General features: G+C 37.7%; 1 protein-coding gene and 1 pseudogene across 4 annotated transcripts in view; one reads left to right on the top strand and one right to left on the bottom strand.

Moving 5' to 3' along the window:
- Positions 1-27017, top strand: part of EXOC2 (exocyst complex component 2) — a 272371-nt gene that overhangs the window by 10434 nt on the left and 234920 nt on the right. The window lies entirely within an intron of this gene.
- LOC119047276 (non-histone chromosomal protein HMG-17-like) lies at positions 25078-25352 on the bottom strand (annotated as a pseudogene).

The raw sequence follows: 27017 nt of genomic DNA, 5'->3' as shown, positions 1-27017 counted from the left end.
TGTTTTCTAAAATATCATGAAGTAATGTTTTGTTCACCCAGTTGTTGATAGGCATCAATACCTAGTGGAATGAGTTAGAGGATCAGCCACTTTTAGACCTATAGCTTTTGGCTGACAAATGTAATAAAGGCAGTTGGCCTGCTGAGGCAGATGATTTTATGGCTCCTGAGAAATAAAGGAGATTTTAACTATCATTTTTGATTAAGATGAAACCCAGTGTTGTCAGACTTTTCCCCTGTGTACTATCTTGATTTTAGTATTCTTTCCCAGTCACCTCATGTACGGTTTCTTTCCTTTAAATGCTTTGCTCCAAATATTGTAGCAGGAGTGAAAGTTTTTTTTTCCCTATCCCCCCCCCAAAAAAAAATTTGACTGCCATTAATCATTATTTTTTTAAAAATCATTGAATTTTTCAAATGAATTAAAACATAAATACTTCTGCTTTTATTTAAAAACAGTATATTTTAGTTTTATTTTGTTTATAGGAGTAATGAAGGAAAGAGAAAGCCAGGAAAGCAGGGGAGCTTTATCTTTTATCTGTTCAATGCTTCCTTTCTGCAGATGTCCCTTTTGAGACCCAGAGAATCTTTGTAGTACAAATTTCTATGCCATGGATTCTTTCAGATTGCTATTTTTTTGTTGATTATGATTTTGAGATGGAGCAGAAGAGAGGTGATTAATAGAGAAAACTGTACCAAAGAGTTCATGACTCTGTTACTAAGACTTGTTTGTCCCACCCTGTGCTGCTAGCTGGTAAAATGTGTGACAGCTGATATAACTTAACCTTAACTCTACTCAGGAATAATAGAGTATGAGTTTACAGAAAACTGAATGAAGTAAATTACCATTCTTTAAGAACATTTCTTCAATTTCTCTGGAAGGTGCCTCTGGGGCTAGCTCAGCCCAGACTCAAGGGGCAAGACTATCTTTGGATAGGTTGAACATGACTGAAGGAAGATGTGGTGAATTCAATAGTCTGATTATGTTGTTGGGTGGCCTGAGATACTGAGTGTAATTTTATTGTTGATACTCACCAGGCAACTCTGCAACTAGATTTTTCTGGAGTCCTTTGGATCCAAGATGACTCTGGACTGGCTATGTCTACTTAGTGCCTCTCAAACTTTAAAGTGAACACAAGTAGCTAAAGTATAGATTCTCACTTAGTGGGAATGGGCTGGCGTTGTGAGATTCCACCTTTCTGATTTGCTCTCATTTGCAAATTTGAGTAGCATGGAGAGATGTGGGGTTTGGAAGTTTTTAAATTTTGTTTTAGTGTTTTCTTGGGGGAAAACTTTTACTTTTCTATGGCTTGCTCTAATAGAATATTGCTTTAATATTGGAGGCTTTCTTTGGTCTCAATGAATCAGAACTTCTTTATTTTCAACTCCAGGCCTTAAATCCCTTTGGCTGAGCTGAGCCTTTGGGGATCTGACAGGGTAAGACACTTATTCACTCTTTTTGCTCACATTTTTTGTCTGCTATTTAATTCAGCAAAATTCTTCTTAACTGAATAGTAAAAAGTTCTAAACCTATTTTTGTGGTTACATTCTATGTTTTTGTTTTCCTTAATATTATTGCTACTAGTTATTTTTATATGTATTTTTAGTCTGAAGTAATATTAAAAAATATCTTGCTGTCTTTTATTCTGCCAGTAAATATTTTGAAAAATCAAAGATTGTGCCACAATGAAATATGTTAAAATTATAAAATTAAAATATTCTGACCTCTTTTGAAGAAACACTTTAAATTTACCATGTGCTTCATTAAAGGAGAATAGGCAGATGAGTTAATACTAATATAATATAAATCTAAAGAAAATGCATTTATTTAAGTAACTATTATAAATTATGAGAAAATGTGGCCCTTCTTTGTTTTAATGAAATGCTTTTATAGTGGTAATTTTCTCTTTTGACCTGTGATGGGTAGGAGGTTAATTGATGTTAAATGGATGCTTTGTTAATCCTTCATCAACTGCTAAATTGGTATGCGGGAGTATAGGCCAAGGCTACACAAGGCCGTGACCAGCTTGTTTTCTCAGGGAGGTTTTTCCTTTTTCTCCAAACCACACATCATTCTGTCCAGCTATAAGTAGAGGAGCCTCTCCTGTCTCCCCTCCCCCTCTCTCCCTTTCCTTTTCTCACTCTCCAACTCCCCCACTTCTTTCCCCTGGTCCCCCACCTCCTACCCCTTCTTCCCTCTTGGTGCTGCTGAGTGACAGCTTGTAGATGTTGCATGCAAGGAGTTCAGCAGGCGCTGTGTGGTCTGAGTGTGTGGTCTCCACTCAGCCCAGAGGTTGCTAACAGGGTAGATGAGAGGGAGCAAGACTGTTTACTTTAATTTATTTCGGATGCCAGAATTATGCCTCCTAAACTTGATTCCATAGCTAGCAGCTTCAATCCCCCACAGCTGTGGTGCAGTTGCAGCTCTGCACCAGGTCTCTCCCAACAGGCACTTTACATAGCATCTGCCTGTTTAAATCCCTCTCAGCTCAGAAATGTTAATGATACTGCTGAGTGCTGTGATGATTTTGCTTTCACTATGTCAGACATATGGCCTTGAAGAAGTTTCTTTTGAGGTAGAGCTAGAGAAGTAAAGCAGAAAATTTAAGATAAGTGAAAATGTTGATGTATTTTTAGAAATTGGGAAAGCTATTATACAAAATTTGGGTCACATTAATTCAACTCTGCATCTGGGAGTTACATGACATACTGTCATGTTTAACAGCTTTAATAAAATTAACAAATTTAAGCTGACAGTTGATTCCTTGACTTATTTTTGAGAATCTACATTGATTTTTGCATGCCTGTTTACTGTAGTTATTATATTTGTCAGCAATGATAATTGGCTTATTTCATCATACAGATTTCACGTGCTGAGACAAATGAAACTTTGTTTTTATGCAATAATATAAGTTTAGGACAGTATGTTTTTTTCTAATTCTTTCATTATAAATGGCTTAGCAATAGTTTCTTGATTTTCATTCCTCTGTCATTCCTGAACATTCTTGTTGAGAGATGATCAAGTATTTCGTTATTTAAGTAAACATGTATAGACTCAATATCAGTTGGGATTTTACATGGTTTAGTTTCTTCATTTCCCTATCTTCCCCACGGTCTTGCTAGAATGGAGTTGTTATTATTGATGCATTGTCTAGGACTAGAAAGTCTAGGCCACTGACATTTTCTAGAGGAGTTAATATGTGTATTTTATTGTTTTATTGCTTTTCGCACTACTTTTAACCCTGAGTTTCAGTACGATCTTGTGCACTTAATGGTGGAAATACATTTTGAGAAATGTGCTTGTTACCGAACAAGAGGAGGTCCAAGGGAGGGGCAATACAATATTTGGCCCACCTAGGGATGCCCAAAACTGCTGTACAACAGGGGCCCCTCCCAAAAACCAAAATACTAAAATCTACTGGGCCCTTCTGTCCGCCGCCAATTGGAAACACATCTCTTAATGCCAGAGATTTGTGAAAAGGAAACAAAATGTTTATTTAATGCTATTTAGGCCTAATGCCACCACTAAAATATCAAAGTCCTTTAGGTTATACACCTACACCCACACAGCGCTCCCCTTCCCTCTGTCCCAACTCCGGGTACCGTAAATCGGAAAAAGAGCACACGTCTGTGTTGCAGGCCGCTGGCACCATCAGCTGTGTCACTGTGCAGGCAGGATCTCGAGTTAATCCAAAGTACTGTGGTACCCTCTCATAGTCCACTGGCAAGAGTCCTTTGTACCCAGTTCCAGTCAAAGTCTCTGTTGCTTTTCAGGCCCCGCAGCCAAAGGGGGCACCCCAAAGCCGCGTGGGCCTCTTCTACCAAAGCTGCAGGAGTCCGCACTCCACCAAAAGCATGTGGCTGTCTTCTTCACCTGGCTGCAGGGATCTCCATTCTGGCAAAGCTGCGTGGTTTTTCCCTTTCACCTGGGAAAAGGGGTTCCACACTCTGCCAAAACCACGTGGCTCCCTCTTTCACCTCACCAACAGGGGGTCCTCACTCTGCTGAAACCGCGTGGCTCTCTCTCATCTGGCCAAGCGGGGACCCTTCATGTCCTGGAGCCAGTCTTTTCCAAGCTCCCACACAGCGGCCCTTCCACTCAGGGGCGCAGCCCTGTTACATCCTGAGTCCAAGCCCTCCTCACTCAGGAGAGCAGCTCATAGATCCCATCTTGAGTCCCAGCTACTACCTTCTCCTTCCTCCTTGGCCCCAAACTTGGCCACTGCTATTTAACATATCTATGAAACCAGTTAAAGGTTATAGATATGTTAAATAACCATTCTTCGGGAGGTTAGCTCCAAAACTGTTGCTATGCAAAATAGCTCTCAATGGCCTGGCTCCATTCTTTCTTCCCCCTGTGGGGGGGGGTGAGGACATCTTATATGTCTCTCCAATATTTCTATACACTTTGAATTCTGGACACCTTTCTAAATCTTTTTTTGGGGGGCCCCCCTGTCTGCACCCTGTATCATGCTGTTGAATAATTTTGTCTTTGTGCAAACGTCACAGATTGCAAACATCACAAATGTCACTTACACAAACCTTGGTGTTACAGCCTGTTACACACCTAGGCTGTATGGTATAGCCTATTTGCTCGTAGGCTACAAACCTGTACAGCATGTTACTGTACTGCATACTGTAGGCAATTATAACAGAATGACATTTGTATTTATAAACATACCTAAACATAGAAAAGATACAGCAAAAATAAATTATGGTATACCTGTGAAGGGCGGTTACCATCAGTGGAGCTTATAGGACTGGCAGTTGCTAGTGAGTCAGTGAGTGAGTGATGAGTCAATGTGGAGACCTAGGACATTACTGTACATTATAAACAGTGTACATCTAGGGTACATTACACTTATAAAACAACACAAGATAAAATTAAAGCACAGGAGAAATGATGCAGTCAAGAGACATGGATGTATGAGACTGTAGCAGGCGTAACACAGCATACTGTTTGTCAGCAAAGTTTCTGTTAATAAGTAGAAAGAGTAACCTCTAAAATAATGATAAATAGTATAGTAAAGACATAATCAGTAACAGAGTCATTATTGTCAAGTACTACGTGCTGTACATAATTTTATATGACTGGCAGTGCAGTAAGTTTGTTTTTATCAGCATTATCACAAACATATCAGTGATGCATTATGCTACAATGTTACAAAGGCTAATCACATCAGTAGGTGATAGGCAACTTTCAGCTCCAATATAACCTTATAGTACCACTGTTGTATATGTGGTTCACTATTGACTGAAATGTCATTATGCCACGTATAACTATATGAAGTCAAACTGGGTGTGTAAAGCCTTCCTTCACTCCCTCACCCTTTCAGTCCAGGCCATGGTTTTCCTTAGTCTCATTTGATTTTGAAACAGAAAACTTGAGGAATTTAATAATGTTAAGTGCTTTTTAAAAATATACTGTCATCCTGTATTTCCTCTTGCTTCCTTTTTTTGATTCTATGTTTGTGGTAACAATGATAATTTACTGCTCCCACTAATTTCAAAGAAAAATTAGTATATTCACAGAACTGTGCAGTTATCACCACTAATTCTGAAACATCTTTCTCACTCTAGAAGGAAACTCTGAACCCACTATTAATCCTTTCCCATTCCCTCTCCTCTAGCCACCACCAATCAACTTGCTGTCTCTATGTTTTACCTATTTTGAACTTCTGTATAAATGAAATTGTTGCTGGTGGAAGTTGGGCTCTTTCACGGGATATGAGGAGAGCGTTCCATAGACCCATGCATAGGAGTTTGTGATGTGGGTCAAGATTTATGTATTCAGATGGAAATACATGACTCTGTGTCCCATCTCTGTCCATCCTGCCATGGAAAAATTCCAACTGTGTATTCAGTAGGGCCAAAACAAAGGCTAGGGTCCAGAGTTTCTTTTTCAATGTTAAAGCTTAATCCTTCGGAGCCTGCAGGTGCCAGCTAAGCGGTCTTAGTTCCCATCTAGTTAGTTTAGCGCTGTTCCTGACTGCCTTGCTGTACCCAGTCTCCTACCTGCAGCCTCCTTTTGAAGTCCAAGTGGCTTCTAGACCTGTATAGTTACTGTGGGCAGAATGTGCAAGTGAAAGGGGAGTGTGTGTTGGGTGGGGGAGAGAAAGAGAGAGCTTCTTTGTTAAATTGGGTTATATTATCTTGGGCTTGGGGGGACCAGAAGCTTTCCCACAGTAACCAGTCAGCTTATCAGACTCTCATGGGGTTTTGCTGTGTCTGCCTCTCAACTAACTGATCCCTTTTCCAGGTTAGACTGATGGGCCTCAATTAATAGTCAAGCACCTCCTTCTGAGCCATTTTGACTTATGTTGCTCACTGTTACCTCTCACTGCTCCCCACAACAATCTGGTCAGGGAAGCAGGAAGGGAGGAGTATTAATCCTGGGCAGCAATGCTTTGATCCACTGATGTGTGAAGCTGTAGCTTACTGGGAGAAAAATAATGTCTGATTCCCTTTGCTGCCTTCATTTATTAGTAACTAGCTAACTACCCATGGTAATAGAATCATACAATATGTAATTTTTGTGTCAATTATGGCAAAATATGTGCATAGTAGTAGTCATTATGTTATGTCTTTTATATTACCCCATGTCTTTTACCTAGCAAGTGAAAATTATATACACGCATATATATGATTGATAAATTATGGTCATAGTCAAATAATCATTATAAAGAGAATTGAATTTATGTTTTGGATATGCAGAAATATTTAACAGGAGCTGTGAAATGCTCTAGGCTTATAGTTGATAGAATGCCACGTGTGTGTATTATCTATCAGTCACCCTGTACCCAACTGTCTTGAGTTTCACCAGTGTCATTGGTAACTTCTTTGAAATTTGATGTAGAACTCTAAATGGATAATCCTGATGGAACCAAATTCCTCCATGTCTACCTCATCTTTTATTGGGCTAAATCTTTTAGGAATGAACAGTGAGTAGGAAAAAGAGCAGTATTCTATACTAGGCACTTAAGGTGGGAGTTGCCCTCAAGAGCAGTTGATTTTCTTGCAAAGACAAAGTTTTCTTTGTCTTTGCAAGAGCCACAATACCTTGGCATTTTATTTTATTTTTAAAATTTATTTATTTATTTATTGTATTTTTTCCATTACCATTTATCCTCCTTTTACTTCCCCCACCCTGCAATCAACACAGTGTCCATGTCCATGAGTCCTTTTTTCTTTTTTTAAAATATATTTTATTGATTATGCCATTATAGTTGTCCCATTCCTGCCTTCATTCCCTTCCACCCTGCTCATCCCCTCCCTCTTCTCCCCCTTTAGTTCATGTCCATGTGCCACAAGTTCTTTAGCTTCTATATTTCCCATACTATTCTTGCCCTGCCCCTTATTTTCTACTTACCATCTATGCTACTTATTTTCTGTACTTTCTCCCCCCTTCTCCTCCTCCCACTCCACTGTTCCTAACCCTCCATGTGATCTCCATTTCTATGGTTCTGCTCCTGATCTAGCTGTCCTTTTAGTTTGCTTTTGCTTTTGCTTTAGGTGTGGTTATTAATAACTGTGAGTTTGCTGTCCTTTCACTGTTCATATTTTTATCTTCTTTTTTTTTATATAAGTCCCTTTAACATTTCATATAATAAGGGCTTGGTGATGATGAACTCCTTGAACTTGACCTAATCTGAGAAGCACTTTATTTTCCCTTCCATTCTAAATGAAAGCTTGGCTGGATAGAGCAATCTTGGATGTAGGTCATTGGGTTTCATGACTTGGAATACCTCTTTCCAGCCCCTTCTTGCCTATAAGGTCTCTTTGGAGAAATCAGCTGACAGTCTGATAGGAACTCCTTTGTTGGTGATTGTCCCCTCATCTCTTGCTGCTCCTAGAATTCTCTCCTTTATTTTAATCTTGGGTAATGCAATTATGATGTGCCTTGGTGTGTTCCTTCTTGGGTCCACCTTCTTTGGGACTCTTTGAGCTTTCTGGATTTCCTGGAAGTCTATTTCCTTTGCCAGATTGGGGAAGTTCTCCTTTATTATTTGTTCAGATAAGTTTTCCACTTGTTATTCTTCCTCTTCCCTTTCTGGTACCCCTGTAATTAGGATGTTGGAACGTTTAAAGATGTCCTGGAGATTCCTTAGCCTCTCCTCATTTTTTCGAATTCTTATTTCTTCATTCTTTTCTGGTTGAATTTTTTTTCTTCCTTCCGGTCCATTCCATTGATTTGAGTCCCAGTTTTCTTTCCATCACTATTGGTTCCCTGTGCATTTTGGTTCATTTCACTTAGTGTAGCCTTGATTTTTTTCATCTAATTTGCGACTAAAATCAACCAGTTCTGTGAGCATCCTGATCACCAGTGTTTTGAACTGTGCATCCGATAGGTTGGCTATCTCCTGGTCGCTTAGAAGTATTGACTCTGAGGCTTTGATCTCTTTTTCTGCTTGAGCCATATGTTTTGGCCAGTTCACGCCTTTTACATGTGGGGGGCGGAAGCTTAGGTGTTCACCAGGGTGGGTCAATCCAGTCCCTGGATTGTGACTGAGGGCGGGGTCAGAGAAGGAGAAATGGTGTTTGTTCTGCTCTCTCTCTGATTTTGGTCCCTTGTGCCACTTCCCACAAGCATATTGGGCCCTTCTGGTTCTGGTTCCCGGGTGGGTGGGCTTGTGTACATTCTAGGACCCTGTGGGTCTCTCCAACGAACTCTCCTGTGAGGCTGGGAGCCTCTCCTGGCACCTCACCCCCAGAAAGTTTTTTTAGTCTGTGCTTTTAGGCTTTAATTCCCATTGCTGGCGCCCTGCATTGTGTGGTTTGTCTCACTGTTCATTTTTTTTACCTGGTTTACCTGTGAGTGAATGAATGTGTGACCGCGGTCAACCAGCCACCTTGCGCCCTCACTGGGTCTGCCTGTTGCCACCCCATGCCTGGGATCTGCCAGCTGATGCCTGCACGCCTTGGTTGGTCTGACAGCCACCGCTTTTCCCTGCTGTGACCCCTCGCTGCCCGCAGCCAACTTCGCCCCTCTTACAGGTCTGGATGAATGGTTCGTTGTTGTTGGACTTCGGTACAGTTCAATTTTCTGTCTGTTTTGGTTGTGTTTTTGTTTCTAAATCTTTGTTGTCCTTAAATTTTGGTGTGGGAGGAGGCACAGTATTTCTACCTACGCCTTCATCTTGGCTGGAAGTCCTCCTTTTTCCTTTTTGTTTGAGCCCTCCACCTCCAACCCTACCCTCAAAGAACTGTCAGTCTGCTCTCTCTCTCAGAGTCTGTCTCTATTTTGCTTGTTAGTTCAGTTTGTTCATTAGATTCCACATATCAGTGAAATCATATGATATATATCTTTCTCTGACTGGGTTATTTCACTTAGTAGAGTGTTCCCCAGGTCCATAAATGCTGTTGCAAAGGTAAAATTTTCTTTTTTATGGGTGAGTAATACTCTTTTTGGGCTGCTTCCATATCTTGGCAATGCAGTGAACACAGAGGTGCTTAAGTTCATTCAAATTAGTGTTTCAGGTTTTTTTTTGATAAATTCCCAGAAGTGGAATTGCTGGGTCGTAAGGCAGTTTCATTTCTGATTTTTTTTGAAGTGTCTTTGTAACGCTTTCCACAGTGGCTATACCAATCTGAATTCTCAACAGCAGTGCAAAGGGTCCCCCTTTCTTTATATCCTTGCCAGTACTTCTTGTTTAATAGCCATTCTGACTGGTGTGAGGTGATACCTCATCATGGTTTTAATTTGTATTTCTCTGATGATTAGTGACATTGAGCATCTTTTCATATGTCTGTTGGCCATCTGTTTGTCCTCTTTGGAGAAGTGTCTGCTTAGTCTTTGCCTTCTTAAAAATTGGATTGTTTATCTTCCTGGTGTTGAGTTTTATGAGTTCTTTATATATTTTGGAGGTTATACCCTTGTCTGATGTATCATTGGCAATTGTGTTTTTCCATACGATTGGTTCCCTTTTCATCTTGGTGATGGTTTCTTTAGCCATGTAGAGGCTGTTTAATTTGATGTAGTCTCATTTGTTTATTTCTTCCTTTATTTCCTTTGCCCTAGGAGATATATTGGCAAAAATATTGCTACATGGGATATTGGAAATTTTCCTGCCTATGTTTTCCTCTAGGACTTTTATGGTATCATGACTTATATTTAAGTGTTTTATCCATTTTGAGTTTATTCTGGTGTATAGTGTAAGTTGGTGCTCTAATTCACCCAACACCATTTATTAAGGAAGCCGCTTTTACTCTATCGTGTGCTCATGTCCCCTTTGTCAAATATTAATTGACTATGCAGACATGGGTTTATTTCTGGGCTCTATTCTGTTCCATTGATCTATGTGTCTGTTCTTATGCTAGTAGCTGACTGTTTTGCTTACAGTGGCTTTGTAGTATTTTTTGATATGAGGTATGATGATCCTTCCTACCCTGTTCTTCTTTCTCAAGATTGTTGAGGCTATTCAGGGTATTTTTGGGTTCCATAAATATTTTAAAAATATTTGTTCTAGATTTGTCAAGTATGCTATTGGTATTTTAATAGGAATTGCATTGGGTCTATAGGTTGCTTTGTGGTATGGTTGTTTTAATTATGTTAATTCTTTCTATCCACGAACGTGGTATTTACTTCCATTTATTTGTGTCTTTCTCAGTTTCTTTCTTCAGTGTTCCATAGTTATCTGAGTACAGATCTTTCACCACTTGGGTTAAAATTATGCCTACCTACTTAATTTGTTTGTTGCTTTCATAAATGGGATTTTCCCCTAGTTTCTCTTTCTGATAGTTCATTGTTGGTGTATAAAAATGCCATTTACATCTGAATGTTGACTATGTATCCCTCTATTTTGCCATATTCCCTTATTAGGTCTAGTTGTTTTTTATGGAGTCTATAGGGTTTTCTATGTACACTATCATGCTGTCTGTGAGTAATGACAGTTTTACTTCCTCCTTCCCAGTTTGGGTGACTTTTATTTCTTTTTCTTCTCTGATCACTGTGGCTAGAACTTGTACTACTATGTTGAATAAGAGTAGTGAGAGTAGATACCCTTGTCTTATTCCTGATCTTAATGGTAAAGCTTTTAGTTTTTGCTCCTTGAGTATGATTTTGTCGGTAGGTTTCTTGTATATGGCCTTTATCATGTTGAGGAATGCTCCCTCTATTCCCACTTTGCTGAGTGTTTTTTATCATAAATAGGCACCCAATTTTATGAAATGCTTTTTCAGCATCTGTTGATACGATCATGTGATTTTTGTTCTTCATTTTGTTAATGTGGTTTGTTACATTTATTGATTTGCAAATATTTGACCATCCTTGCATCCCTGGGATGAATCACAGTGATCATTCTGTATGATCTTTCTAATGTAATGCTGGATCCTGATTGCCAGTATCTTGTTGAAGATTTAGGCATCTATGTTCATCAGAGTCTTTGGCCTGTAGTTTTCTTTTTTTATTGTGTCTATACCTTGTTTTGGAATAGTATTATATAGGTTTCATAGAAAGGGTTTGAGAGTGTTCCCTCTTGAATTTTTTGGAATAGTTTGAGAAGGAGAGGAGTTAGTTCTTTTTGAATGTTTGGTGAAATTTGCCTGTAAAGCCATCCGATCCAGGGCTTTTGTCGGGGGGGAGGGGAGTTTTTTGGTTACTGCCTCAATTGCACTGGTATTATTGGTCTATTCAGGCTTTCCGCTTCTTCTTGATTCAGTTTTGGAAGATTGCATGTTTCTAGAAATTTATTCTTTTTGCCCAGGTTGTCCAGTTTCTTGGCATATAGTTGTTCATAGTAATTTCTTACAATCCTTTGTATTTCTGTGGTATCAGTTGTAACTTCTCTTTTCATTTCTGATTTTATTTGTTTCTTTTCTCTTTTTTTCTTGATGAGTTAAAAAAGTTTGTCAATTTTGTGTATCCTTTCAAAGGACCAGCTCCTGAATTCACTGATCCTTTGAATTGATTTTTTTTGTCTCTGTTATTTAAATCTTCTCTGATCTTGATTTTTTCCTTCCTTGTACTTGCTCTGGGCATTGTTTGTTGTTTTTCTTCTAGTTCTTGTAGATGTAGGGTTAGATTGTTTATTTGAGATTTTTCTATCTTCTGTAGGCAGGCCTATATTGCTGTTTACTTCCTTCTTAGTATTGGCTTCACCGTGTCACACAGGTTTTGGTTGTTGGGTGTTCCTTTTTATTTTTTTCCAGTACTTTTTTATTTCTTCCTTGATCTCATTGTTGACCTATTCATTATTTAATAACGTGTTATTTAGTCTCCATTATTTGAATGTTTTTGAGTTATTTCTTTTAGGTTGATTTCTAGTTTCAATCCATTGTGATCTGAGCACATGCTCAGTTTTCAGTTTTCTTGAATTTGGTGAGGCTTGTTTTGTATCCCTACCATGTGGTCTATCTTTGAAAATGTTCCACATGCATTTGAAAAGGCTGTATATTTTGCTTCTTTTGTGTGAAATGTTCTGTAAATATCAATTAAGTCCATATGATGTAGAGTGTCATTCAGTGCTACAGTATCTTTGTTGATTCGTTTGGAAGATCTGTTCATTGTTGACAGTGAGGTGTTAAAATCCCCAATGATGACTGTATTGCTGTAGATCTCGTTCTTGAAGGCCTCTAAGATTTTCCTTACATATGTAGGTGCTCCTGTGTTGGGCGCTTATGTTTTTACAAATGTTATATACTATTGTTGGACTTTTCCCTTAAGTGTTATGTAATGACTTTTTTTGTCCCTTTATGGCCTTTGTTTTGAAGTCTGTTTTGTCTGATACAAATATTGCCACCCCAGCTTTTTTTTTATGTCCATTTGCTTGGAATATTTTTTTCATCATTTCACTTTTAGCCTGTTAGATCTTTTGTTCTAAGGTGGGTCTCTTGTAGACAGTGTATATGCAAATCATGTTTTCTTATCCATTCAGCTGCCCTGTGCCTTTTTATTGGAACATTTAATCCAGGAAATAAGTATTTTTCTAATGCAAGGATTTATGAATTGTAAAAATCATTTTGAGTTAAATATTTAAATTTTTTTGGAAAAGGTTTGGAAAAAAGGGTTAAAGATCTGACTCTACACATTAGAGCTTCTGATTTTCAGGTCTACTACTACTACTTCATTAATGAAGTATTACTACTTCATTGTGGAAGTAGTAATAGAATTTTAAACTTTTTACCTCTTGGACCTTACTTACAGTTAGAGGCCACTTTTGAACTCAGTCTCCTGACACCCATAGGCAAGCCATAGAAGAGTTGTTCTGCTCAGGTCTTTATGGTTAACTTAATTCATTTCTTATTTCTTTGCTTTGGCAGGAACAAATAACCTGTCTTTATTATTTTTAGCACACTCGTATTTAGTATTAAGGGGAGCTGTCAGGTTGATTGAGTAAGCTTTTAGGATATAGTTAGAGGACTCTAACTTCTGTAATGGTTTTTGGCAGTTACTATTGTGGCACAGATTTATTGGTTTAAAAAATAGTGCATAGGCTTATCAAGGAATGGTGTATCTCTTGCAGTAGGACAAATCGAGTTGAAATCTCTTGCAAGGCCACATCTCAGTGGTTTCTCATAGGTGGAATTCCATATGGCCTGAGGTTTGCTGCTGTCGTTTAAGAACCAAAAGAATGGAGTTGCTGATGAGCTAATGTGTTCCCAGATCTGTTCAGACTATTTATCATTTTACCAAGTCTTTGCTTTGTTCTGGTATTGGGTTAGGTGCTGTGAGTACAGGAAAGAATTGATACACGCCCAGCCAAGACCATTGAGGACATTTCTTTAACAGGAACCTTGGTACAATAATTCTTTTTTCCCCTTTTTTAAAACTTAGAGGATATTATTTGTGATAATTCTTTTCCTAATAAAGTGATTTGTAGGAGAAATGAGTATGTCCACAGCTACTGAGAGGAGACATGTTGTGGTCAGTGTTCCAGAGAAATCTGTGTAGTGCCTTAGATCCCCATGGGTAGGGGCTGCTCCATACTGTGTTTTGAAATTGGCCTTTTTGTGCATTCTAAGGTAGACTACATGTCTAAGAGATTTATATACATGCTCACTGTCACAAGGAAAGAAATATAAAAATGTATTTACAAGTGTGATTTCCTTGATCCCTCTACCCTCTCTAGTCTCATTCTCCCAATAGTGTTAACCTCTGGTGTCTAACCTTCTCAGCATTTCTCCATATTCATACCAGCAAATATATTTATATGAAAGTAGCTTTTGTTCTTTATTTTTACTTCCTTCTCTCCCTCCATCCTTTCTACTGGAGCATTGGTTAGATCCTCATTCTAATGCATAAACTGTAACATTTTTTGAGACAATGTAGAAAACATGAACTTGGGTTGGGTACAGAGTCCATTGTAGAGTTATAAACTACAGTATTTATGGATGAAATGATATGTTTGGGGTTTGCTTTAAAAAACAACATAAAAGATTGCAGAGAAGAGATAGTTGAAATGAGAAAAAATGTTGAAGCTGGGTAATGGGAAAATGGAAGTTCCCTACCTTAGTCTTTTTTTTTTAATGTATGTTTAGATTTTCCATAATAAAAAGCAAAAAAAAAATCACATGGAGAATCAGACTAGCTTAGAGCTAAAGCATGGTTCTGTTTGAATCCCAACTCTGCTACTTAGTTGCTGTGATTCTGGACAAGCTGTTTAATTTCTGATAATCTTACCACTGTTAATAAAACCATTTAACATTTTAGAATATTTACTTATAGGTAACTTTTTAGTATATTTTAAAATCATAATGCATATAATATTATGTAATATATATGTAAATATATCTACTATGTATATTAATTTTGAAAAAAGTATGTATTTTTTTATTAGCACATGCTGAAGATGCTCATATAAATTACTAGTCCTGAGCTTGGATTTCCACTGGATTCATTGCCTGAAACAAGAGTCCGTCACTGATTCTTGCCAGGTTTGGGGCCTTTTTTAGGCCTCGGGTGTGGTTTTGAGGAAGCTGATACTTTTTGAGCAATAGGAGACCTAATTTCCCTGCAGCTGGACCTGCAGGCTGTGCTTGACCCCAAGGGCAGGAGCGATGATGGTCCTAGCCTGGCGTTACTTCTAGAGCATGGTAGCTACCAAATACAGGTTTAAACCATAGGCCTCCAGGTTTTGGTCACATTTTTATTAGAAGCTCTCTGTGCTTGGCTGATACCAGTTGGGCAAAAGTTCCTTTTTGTCACAATAGGCTTTAGTCTGGGAAAATGTCTCTTGATAGGCAGGCTACAGTTTTCCCAAATATCTGGTCAAAAGATTGTCCCATGAAATTTTCATATAATACATATTTATATAAATAGTGATTTTAGTATGTATAGAAAACATTTCTGGAAGTTCTCTAAAATTCTAAATGGTTAGCTAAATGTGTGTGTGTATTATATGTACACACACACATATATATATATTTATACATACCATAAGTATATAAAACACACACACACACACACACACACACACACACACATACATTTACAGACATACCTTGGAGATATTGGGGTTTGGTTCCAGACCACCGTAATAAATTGTGCCACAGAAATTTTTGGTTTATCAGTGCATGTAAAAGTTATGTTTATGCTATATTGTGATATAGTATAAACTGTAGTCCCTTAAGTGTGCACTAGCATTATACCTAGAAAACAATGTACGTACCTCAATTAAAAATACTTTTGCTAAAAAATACAAACCATCATGTACGCCTTCAGCAAGTTTTAATCTTTTTGCTAGTTGAGGGTCTTTTTTAAAAAAAATTTTTATTATAGTTGACACACAATATTGTATTAGTTTCATGTATACAACATAGTGATAAGACATTTTATGTACCTTATGAAGTGATTATTCTGATCACCCATCTCAAAGCATGTATAGTTATTATAATATTATTGACTATATTCTTTATGTTGTTTTTCACATCCATGTAACTTTTTATAACTGGCAATTTGTACTTAATCTCTTTGAACTGATTTACCTATCACCCCAACTGCCCTTATATCTGGCGACCATCAGTTTGTACTATCTATGAGTTTATTTCCATGGTGTTTATTTTGTCTTATAGATTCCATATATAAGTGAAATAATATGCTATTTGTCTTTGACTTATTTCATTTTGCTTAATACCCTTTTGATCCATTCATATTGTTACAAGTGGCAAGATTTTTTTTTCATGGCTGAGTAATATTTGACTATATACAAGATCTGCCTGGAAAAAGTCCAACCATTTGTTAATATAATAAGAACGGTTTGCACAACATTGATATAATCTGGCGTCCAAGGAGAATGGATTGGAATGTTCATGCATGAACAGTGACGACTTCACTGTACTAGTCAGTGGGGTTGGTAGACACTGTTGAGTGAGCATGTGTACTGTGTGGACGTAGCATTCAAAATGAGTGAGTGGAGCAACAAATCTGCATCAGATTTTGCGCTAGGCTTGAACATTCCTCAGTGGAAACTATTTGAATGATTCAGAAGGCCGCAGCTCTGGACAACTGGTAATTGGCAGCTTCATTATGACAATGTGCCTGCTCATGTATCACATCTCATGCAGAGTTTTTTTGTGAAATATCGAATCAGCCAGGTGACTCAGTTCCCTTATACTCCAGATTTGGTGCCCTGAATATTCTGGCTTCTCCTAAAATTAAAATCACCTATGAAAGGGAAGAGATTTCAGTCCATTGATAAGATTTAGGAAAATATGATGGGGCAACTGATAGCAATTGGGAGAACTGCGTGAGGCCCCAAGGTGCCTACTTTGAAAAGGACTGAGGCGTCATTGTCCTGTGTACAGTATTTCTTGTATATTCTTCAATAAATGTCTCAATAGATACCTGGGTGATTTGATTCATGTAGATAAACATAGATATGTATATATAGATACTTGTATAGATATAGATAAATAAAGAACATCTGTCTATATATAGATTCTATCTATCTATCTATCTATCTATCTCATCTTTAACCATTCACCTAGTAGTGGAAACTTAAGTTGCATCCACATTTTGCATTATAAATAATGCTGCAGCGAACATAGAGATGCATATCTGCTTTCAAATTAGTGTTTTGCATTTCTTTGGATAAATACCCAGAAGTGGAATTGCTGTGTCATGTAGTAGTTTTATTTTAAATTTTTGAGGAAATTTCATACTGTCTTCCGTAATGGCTGCAACAGTTTATAATCCCACTCACACTGTGTGAGGGTTTCCTTTTGTCTATATTCTTGCCAACACTCCACACTTGTTTATTGACTAATTGATGGTAGCCATTCTGAAAGAGGTAAGGTGGTTTCACATTGTAGTTTTAATAACCATTTCTTCATGATTAGTGACATTGAGCATCTTTTCATGAGTTTGTTGGGAATCTGTATGTCCTCTTTAGAGAAATGTCTATTCATATCCTATGCTTATTTTTAAATCAGGTTGTTGTTTTTATGTTGAGCCATATGAGTTCTTTATATATTTTACATATTAATTTCTTATTGGATATGTCATAGGCAAATATGTTCTCCATTCAGTAGGTTGGGTTTTTGTTTTGTTGATGGAATTTCTTGCAGTGCAAAAATTTTTTAGTTTCCTGTAGTCACATTAGTTTATTTTTGCTTTTGTTATCTTCGCCCTAGGGGATGTATCCTGAAAAACATTGCTGTGGCTGATGTCAAAGAGTTTATTAACTATGTTTTCTTGTAGGAGTTTTATGATTTTAGGTCTGATGTAGTTTAAATTTATTGTTGTATGTGGTGTAAGAAAGTGGTCTCATTTCATTTTTTTCATGTATTTGTCCATTTTTCCAACACCATTTATTGAAGAGATAAACTTTACCCCATTGTACATTCTTGCCTCATTTGTCATAGAATAATTGACCATATAGGTGTGGGTTTATTTCTGGGCTCTGTATTCTGTTGCATTGATCTATGTGTTGATTTTTATGCCAGTATCATGCTGTTTTTATTACTGTAGCCTTGCAGTATGGTTTGATAGCAGGTATTGTGATACCTCCAACTTGTTCTTTCTCAGGATTGCTTTGGCTTTTGGGGGGCTTCTATGGGTCCATGTACATTTTAGAATTATTTATTCTAATTCTGTTAAAATGCCATTAGAATTTTGATAGAGATTGCATTGGCTCTATAGATTGCTTTGGCTACTCTGGACATTTTAATGGTGTTAATGCTTCCTATTTACGAGCATGTTATTTTCTTCAATTTACTTGTGTGTTTTTCAGTTGCTGTCTCTAATGTCTAGTAATTTTCCAAATATAGGTCTTTTACTTCCTTGGTTAAATTTATTTCTATGTATTTTGTTTTTTTGGATGCAACTGTAAGTGTGGTTGCTTTCTTAATTACTCTTTCTGATACTTTGTAATTGGTATATTAAAATATGCTTGTTTCTGAATGTTAATTTTGTATCCTGCTACTTTACTGAATTTAATAGTTTTTGATGGAATCTTTAGGGTTCTTTTTATATCGTACCATTTAATTTGCAGTAGTACCAGTCTTGCACCCTGTCCTCCAGTTTGGATGCCTTTTATTTTTGTTTGTTTGTTTGTTTGATTGCTGTGGCTGGGACTTCCAGTACTATGTTGAATAAAAGTTGAATAAAAGTGGACATTTTTGTCTCGTTCCTGTTTAATAGGAAAAAGGCTTCAGCTTTTAACCATTGAGTATGATGTTCGCTGTATGTTTGTCATAAGATTTTTATTTTACTGATGTGTATTCCTTCTGTCCCCAGTTTGCTGAGAGTTTTTTAAATCATACATGGATGTTGGATTTTCTGAGATATTTTCCCTGCATCTTTTGATATTATCATAGAATTTTTTAAATCCTCACCTGAGGATATATTTATGGACTTTAGAGAGTGAGAAAGAGGGAGACAGAGATCAATGTGAGAGAAACATCAATTGATCAATTGCTTCCTGTATGCCCTTTGACCAGGGATTTAACCCATAACCTAGGTAGGTATGTGCCCTAACTGGGGATTGAGCCTGCAGTCTTTCAGTGTATGCTCCAGCCAACAGAGCCACCCAGCCAAGGCTGATCATATAATTTTTATCCTTCATTGTGTTTATGTGGTATATCTCTTTAATTGATTTTTAGATATTAAACCAACCTTGCATCAAATAGGAATAAATTCCTTTTGATTATGGGATATAATCTTTTCAATGTATTGCTGAATTCTGTTGGCTAATATTTTTTGAGGATTTTTGCACCTGTGTTCATCAGAGGTATCCTGTAATTTTGTCTTTTTGTAGCATTTTTGGTTTTGCTATCAGGTTAATGCTCGTCTCCTAAAATGAATGTGGGACCCTTCTCTTTGGGGGCGACTTCCTCGCAAGTCCCCCCGGGTGCCACGGAAGAGAGTAAACATGATTGAGACATGATGTGATCTGCTTGGGGAGGAGAAGTGGCCAGTGACCCAGAGGAAAAAGGCCTTGAGCAGTGGCCAGTTTCCCAGAGGAAAAAGGCCTTGAGCAGTGGCCAGTTTCTCAGGGGAAAAAGGACTTGAACCCCTTCCTCCAAGGGCTTTTTATTGGGTTGTAATACACAGGAATACAGGGTGGCAAGTATCAAACAGTAGATCAACATTTCAAAGAAATCTGAGGGTTTAGTGTGAGTCAGAGGCTGTCAGGAAGGGGGTTTTAGGGTTTCTTGCTCGAACCCTTAACATATGAATGGAAAGCACTCTTAGGAGAGCAGATTTCACAGGTTTATCAGGAAGTCTTTGTGGTGCCAGATTTTCCCCCAGGACACGCTCTAGCAAGGCAAGGAGCTGCACCTCTCGCCATCAGGTATTCAGGCTGAAGGGAATTAGAGCCAGGAAGCGCTTCTCCCAGAGGACACAGGGACTTGGGCTTTGTCAAAGCCCGGGGGCGATAGTCCATTGTTCTTTGTTGCAGCCCCCTGAGTCCTGATGGCCCCCAAGTGGTCGCGTCTGGCCTAGGTCGCCCCTCCTCTGAGTGGTCTTACTTGTCAAGGACTTCCAACCATGCTTTGGGGACAGGGAGGAAACTGAGGCAGCATTTGCTACCAGAGACAAGCTTTGTCTCCTGCCCCTCGAATTCCAAAGGTCTTCCGCTGGCTCTTAGCCACAGGGAATAGAGTTACAATTCCTAGAACCAGTCAGAGCGGTCCACAACACTTCTCTCCTCTTTAATTATTTGGAGTATTTTGAGAAGTAGAGGCATTAATTTTTTATTGAATGTTTGGTAAAATTCACTGGTGAAGTCACCTGATCTAGGACTTTTACTTGTTGGGAGTTTTTTGACTACTGTTATGGTTGCATTGGTAGTTACCAGTCTATTGAGATTTTCTTTTGCTTCCTAATTGAATCTTGGAAGATTTTATATTTGTAGGAATTTATACATTTCTTCCAGGTTGTCCAATTTGTTGGTGTATCGTTGTCTGTTTAGTATTCTAATCTCATGTATTTCAGTGGTGTCAGTTGTCATTTTTCTTTTGTTTATGATTTTATTGATTTGGGCTCTCTTTTTTTATGATGTGTCTGGCTTAAGGTTTATCAATTTTATTTATTGTTTGTAAGAACCATCTCTTGGTTTTATTGTTTGTTTATTGTCTTGTTAGTCTCTATTTTATTTATTTCTGCTCTGATCTTTATTACATCCTTCCTTCAACTCACTTTGAGCTTTGTTCTTTTTGTAGTTCCTTTAGGTGAGATTAAGTTGTTTAGTTGAGACTTATTTTTTTGTTCTTGAGGAAGACTGTTTTGCTATAAATTTCCCTCAGGCTGCCCCACCGATTTTGAGTTGTTGTGTTTTCATTTTCATTTGTCTCAAGGTAACTTTTGAGTTCTTCCCTGATCTCATTGTTAAGCCATTAATTTCTTAGTAGCATGTTATTTAGCTTCATTGTTTGTGGTTTTCATGTTTGTTTATTTATGTTAATGATTTCTAGTCATACCATTCTGATTAAAGAAGATGCTTATATGGTATCAGTATTTTTAAATTTTTTGAGATTTATTTTGTGTCTTAACATGGGGTCTGTCCTGGAAATATTCCATGTAAACTTGAAAAGAATGTATATTCACTACTTTGGGGTGAAATGCTCTAAAAATATGAATTAAATTAATCTGCTCTAATGTGGTAATCAAGGTCATTATTTCTTTGTTGGTTTTCTGTCTGAATAAACTGTTCATTGATGTTATGGGATGTTAAAGTCTCCTACTATTAATGTAATACTGTCAGTGTCTCCCTTCATGTCTGTCAGTATTTAGGTGCTCCTTTTTGGGGTATGTAAATATTTATTAGAACTATATCTTCTTGTTAGCTTGATCCCTTTATCATTGTGAAATGTCCTTTTATATCTCTTGTTATAGCCTTTCTTTTAAAGTCTGTTTGTCTAAAAAAGTATTGCTACCTCAGCTTTTTTGTTTGTTTTTTTCAATTTGCATGACATATCTTTTTCTATCCCTTTACTATTAGTCTTTATCTTTTGCTCTGAAGTCACTCTCTAGTAGACAGCATATATAAGAGTCTTTTTTAAATCCATTCTACCACCCTATGTATTATGATCTGGAGCTTTTAGTCCATTTATACTTAAAATAATCATTTATAGGTATGTAGTTATTGCTATTTTATTGTTTTCTGATTGTTTTTGTAGTTGTTCTGTGTTCCTCATTCTCTTGCTCTCTTGTTACATTGATGCCTGTTTGTACTATTGTTTGGATTTCCTACTCTATTTGTTTTGTATCTCTTGTAGAGTTTTGGTTTGTGGTTACCATGTGCTTTATATATTCCAAATCATAATAATCTATTTTAAGTTGATGGTCACTGAAATTCTAACATATCATTAAAATTTTTACTCACTCCTGCTTGTTTATGTTTTTCTTATTATTTCTGTGTTTATTCCTTAATTTATTATTGTAATTACATGTGATCTTCCTACTTTTGCCTTTTAACCTTTGTACTACTAGCTTTATAGTTAGTGGATCCCCTGCTCTTATTGTTTGCCTGTATTAGTGAGATTTTTTTCTTTTCTGTATCTTCCTATTCACATTTTCATTTTTTGTTTTTTAAAAGAAGTCTCTTTAACATTTCTTGTAATACTGGTTTAGTGGCAATGAACTCTTAACTTTTTCTTTTTTTGTGAAGCTCTCTACCTCTCCTTCAGTTCTAGATGATAGCCTTGATGGGTAGAGTAATGTTCATTATAGGTCTTTCTAGGATTTTTTGTACTTCTTGGACTTGTATGTTTATTTCCTTCTTTAGGTTAGGGAAGTTTTCTGTCATTATTTCTTCAAATAGGTTTTCAATCCTTTTCTCTTCTTTTGGTATCCCTATGATGTGAATATTGGTATGCTTGATGTTGTTCCTGAAGTCCCTTAAATGCCCTCCTTTTTTTAAATTCTTTTTTTTTTTTTTTGCCATTTTGATTGTGTTTTGCTGTCTTGTCTTCTATTTCACTAATTGAATCATCTGTTTTATCTAATCTGTGGATTTCCTCTAATGTATTCATCATTTTAGTTATTGTAGTCTTCATTTCTGACTCATTCTTTCTTACATTTCCTGTCTCCTTTTTCATGTTTTCTTTCTCTTTGTTGAAGTTCTCACTGAGTTCGTCTGTTCTTCTGCTAAGTTTATTGAGCATCGTTATAACCAGGGTTTTGCCTCTGTATCTGGTAGGTTGCTTCTCTCCATTTTGTGTAGTTATTTTTCTGGAGTTTTGCCCTATTCTTTTGTTTGGGACATGTTTTTTGTTGCTGTTGTTTTCATTTGGTGTGACTCACTGTGTTTATTTCTACATATTAGATAGATCTGCTGTGACTCCCAGTCTTGGCAGAGTGGCCTTATGTAGTAGGTTTCTGGTGGGGCCCAATGGTGCCTTCTCTCCAGGATTGTCCATTGTTGGGTTGTGTGTGCCCTCCTGTTGGTGTTGAGCCTTTATTGCTTTGGCACATTAGTAGGTGAGATTGACTGTTGGACTGACTGACTGTTTGTCATTACTAGTAGATGACCGGTCTGTGTGTGTGTGAGGGCTGACCCCCATGTGCAGGAGTCGATCTAGAATTGCTCTTGTGTCAGCTGAGTCTGTCCTTTCGGTGTGTCATTGTGGAGCTGGTTGATTTTGCTCTGATGTTGTCTAAAGCTGACTACCAGATGTATTGGCAGTCGTTGTTTGTGCCCAATTAGGGACTGCCTTGTAGGAGGTACAAAGTGATCAGTGATTGGTTGCCACTTGTACTCATTTTGGATGTACTGCAAAGTGAAGGTGTTGGCTGCCACTGATGGCAGTGTTGGGACCTCTTGGTGGGCACCACAGTGTGACCTGAGGCCAGTAACCACTTTTGCTGGGCTTGTGCCCACTTAGTTTAACCTAGGTTCCAAACCCAAACTGGCTGCTGCTTATGTGTGACTTGGGAAAACCTGATGAAAGTGATAATGCAAGTAGAGATGCGTTATCACATGTGTAGGGTTTGGAACTGCTTATTAAGATGTGCACAGTGTTTCAGCTAAGTTGCTGTTTGTGGTTTGTTGACCTTTGAGTGATTTTAGGAAACTCCACAGCTAGAGCCTAAGTAGACTGCTTGTGTGTAAAAGCTGCTGGAAGAATTGGGCCAGGCGTGCAAGTTGGGTGGAGCAGGGTCTAGGAATCACCAGGGCAGGGCAAATGGTATTAGCCAAATTAATGGTGATCTGTGATTTGGCAGCCACCTGCATCAGGCTGGTTGGGTAGAAGAAGACCTCAACAAAAGAACAATGGCACCTACTAGCACTTCCATTCAGGAGAGAGTTGCCCTGACCCCTGTTCCGCCAGCTCTTGCCAAGAAACTACTCAATTTTAGTTCCTCCCTGTCTGTTCCTGGTGCTTTTCAAGCTGCTTCTCTTGCATTTGAATACAGTATGAGTATGGGAATGAACAAATCTATGTGCAAGCCCCTGAGGAGGAATTCCTGGATCTCCAGAAGCCCTTCATCTCACCTGGATGCAATTCCCACTGCTTTTCACAACCAGATGTTACAGGGACTCCTCTTCCTGGCACTGCCCAGGTTGGGGAGCTCCATGTGGGGCTGTGACCCCTTGCTCTTCAGAAGTATCTCCATAGCTGAGATTTCCCTCTATTCTTAATTGGAACACCTTGGTAGGGGACTTGCTCATTTTGCATCCCTGCTCCTCCAACTAGTCTCCACATGGCTTTTTTTTATATCCTTAGTTATGTTCTGTTCAGCTAATCTTTGGGTAGTTCTCAGTGATGGTGGTTTTATTATTTAGGTGTAATTTTGAAATAGTTTTGGGAGAAGGTGAGCACAGTGTTTACCTACTCTGCCATCTTGACTGAAAGGCTCCCAAGTTGTAGGTATTTTAAGTGTTTTTTTATCCCAAGCAAAACTGTATCCAGCTTTATTAAAGATAAAGTTTAGTCAACAATCATGGTATTTCAGGCAGGACATGGGCAGACAGTCATTAACAGTCTACAACAACATTCAAATGCCCTTCTTCAATGTACTACCAAAATTAGAAAGCCATTATAAAACCCAATGAAGTTTTCATTTGATGTTCTGAACAGGGAAAGTTTAGAGTGAGGGTTGACATTTCATATTAGGCATGTTGTTTAACAACTTTTCACAAACCAACTCTGACTTTCAGGAAATGAAATGAAAATGGCAGAATTATCAGTCTGTAGATCTATGATCTAAAAAGGGAACTGCTGCTTTTTTGAGCATCTCGATGGCAACACTGGAAAGTCCAGATTGCCCAACACACTGGTAACCAATTTTTTTACGTCAGGTCCCAACAGGTCTCTGGGCTTAAGGGAATTTATGCTTAAAGTGGTGAGGGAGAAAAGGACTTAAAAATGAATTTTAGTTTTCCCACACCACAAGGTGTTTGTGCCAAGGTGGCTGATGTGTGTCAACATCAAGGGATCCCTCCTCCCAGGAACCAAGAGGAAGTTTCAAAATTACAAGGAAAAGTTGTAATTTTGCCCATGTCAGTCCAGCTTTGGAACCATTCTTTTAGTACTATATATCCTTCCCCCAGAAACAACAATGAAGTGTTCTGTGTGCTAACAACATCGCTTAAAAAAAGTAGAGCAAAATTCTACATTTTTATAAAACTTGATAAAAATAGTATTTAAAACTGTACACCCACCAGAAAAACCCAGTTATAATAAATGTACATACTTCACTTGGCATCTCCAGCACCTTCAGCTTTCTGTGCCTGGTCTGTTTTGGCATCCCTATTTTCTGCAGGGTCATTCCCATCCTTGCCAGCATCAACTTTCCCTTTTTCCCTTTGGTACCTTCTCCCCCTTCTTTGCAGGGGCCTTGCTGGGCTTGGGCTCTGGCTTTGGAGGAACAGGTGTAGCAGATAATGTGGTGGATCTTCTCTGTGGTTCATCCTTCACCGTGGCTTTATCTCCTTTAGCATCCCCTTCAGCCTTTCTGTTGGGCATGATGGTGACTGTGGCGGGACGTAGGAGCTGGGTGTGGGGATGCAGCAGTGTGTGGGCTGTGGCTGGTCCAGGGGTTGTTCTTGCCTCCTCTTCACACTGATACCTTTAGTGTTCTTAAATTACCAGTAAATTCAATGTAATTAATGTATTTGTTCATTGAACAAAAATACATGTTGAGCTTCAGTTATATGCCAGGTATAACTGTTCTAAATTCTAGGTGTACAACAGTGTTTGGAGCAGACAAAAACTCCTTCTTTTGTGGAACATACATTCTAGTTAATAGCAGTAAACAAAGAAGTGTTAGGTATAGTATTGATAGGATGGTGATAATAATCCCTATTAAAATTCTAATATAATTAATTTTAGAACATGATAAAAATAAGGTTCATCTGTACCATCTGTACTAAGATAACTTGTTAAAGGTTGATTGTCCTATCAGATATTTAATTATAATATAGAAATTATTATGTTATAGGTACAAAATGGATCAGTGGGACAAAACACAGATGGTCCAAAGACAGACATGAAATGAGAATTTTTGTCAATGATAAAAGTGGCTATTCAGAACAGTGGATTGATCAGTGAAATGGTATTTCGGTCAACTAGCTCTTGAGGACTCCAAAATAAATTCCAAATCAGTTTAGTAATTAAATGGATAAAAGAGATAGCATGAAAGTATGAGAAACATGACTTTGAAAGCATGATTCTAGAACTAGAGGAGAAATGATCAATACTTTTGACATTAAAAGACTCAAAATTTCCTAAGGACAAAGAGAAACCAACTATAAACAACGTGAAAAAACAAGTGATAAACCTGTGATGATACTGACAGTGTTCATAATGGACAGAGGGTTAATGTTCTCTAATAAGATATCTTAAAATCAAGGGAAAAAAACTTGATAAAAAGATGCAAAGGTAGTGAAAATGGAATTCATATACAATGTAAGTTGAAACCATTTATTTTCTTTTGCCTATCAGGTTGCTTTACAAATTGAACAGATTGCTAATACCCAGTGTTGCTGGTGAGACTATGTGTTAGTAAAGCATTTCTTCAGGCTAGTTTGGTAATACATGCTAGGACCTTAAATGTGCCTCATTTAACCTGCAATTTCTATTTAAATGTAATGTAATGGAATAACTGGGTAAATGAGCAAAAATGTTTTCTAGAAAAATGTTTATTGTCATGTTTATAATAGCAAAAATATTGGAAATAACCTAAATGTCATTGATTATACAACCATGCAATGAAATACTAAGCAGATTTGTATTTACCAACATGGAAAAATGTTCATCATATAGTTTATGTGTGAAAATCAGGTTGCAGTATGTTTATTTAGCATGCTACAATATTATAAAGCACGTGTAAATATCTACATGTATATTCTGATTGATGAAGACAGTGTATATACCGATGAGGTCAAAAGCGGTTATATGAATGATGATTTTATTTTAGTTCATATAATTTAAAATATTTAGAAGCTTCTGTGATGTAATGCTTATTCTTTTTATAATCAGAGTGGAGACACTGAAGCTCTTTTTTAGAGGTTACTCCTTAGGTGAGGAGGTGGAGGAAAGTTGAAGATGAGAATGGAAGCAGTGTATTTAGAGGCCCCAGATCCACAGTTTCCTGTAGCCTTTGTCAGGGATCTTGCATATCTGAGTACTACC

The sequence above is a fragment of the Artibeus jamaicensis genome, unplaced genomic scaffold (assembly GCF_021234435.1).
Source record: "Artibeus jamaicensis isolate MK-2021 breed Jamaican fruit bat unplaced genomic scaffold, CSHL_Jam_final contig_769, whole genome shotgun sequence".
Taxonomy (NCBI): domain Eukaryota; kingdom Metazoa; phylum Chordata; class Mammalia; order Chiroptera; family Phyllostomidae; genus Artibeus; species Artibeus jamaicensis.
The sequence above is the reverse complement of the archived record's forward strand: the minus strand, read 5'-3'. Positions and strand labels throughout refer to the sequence as shown.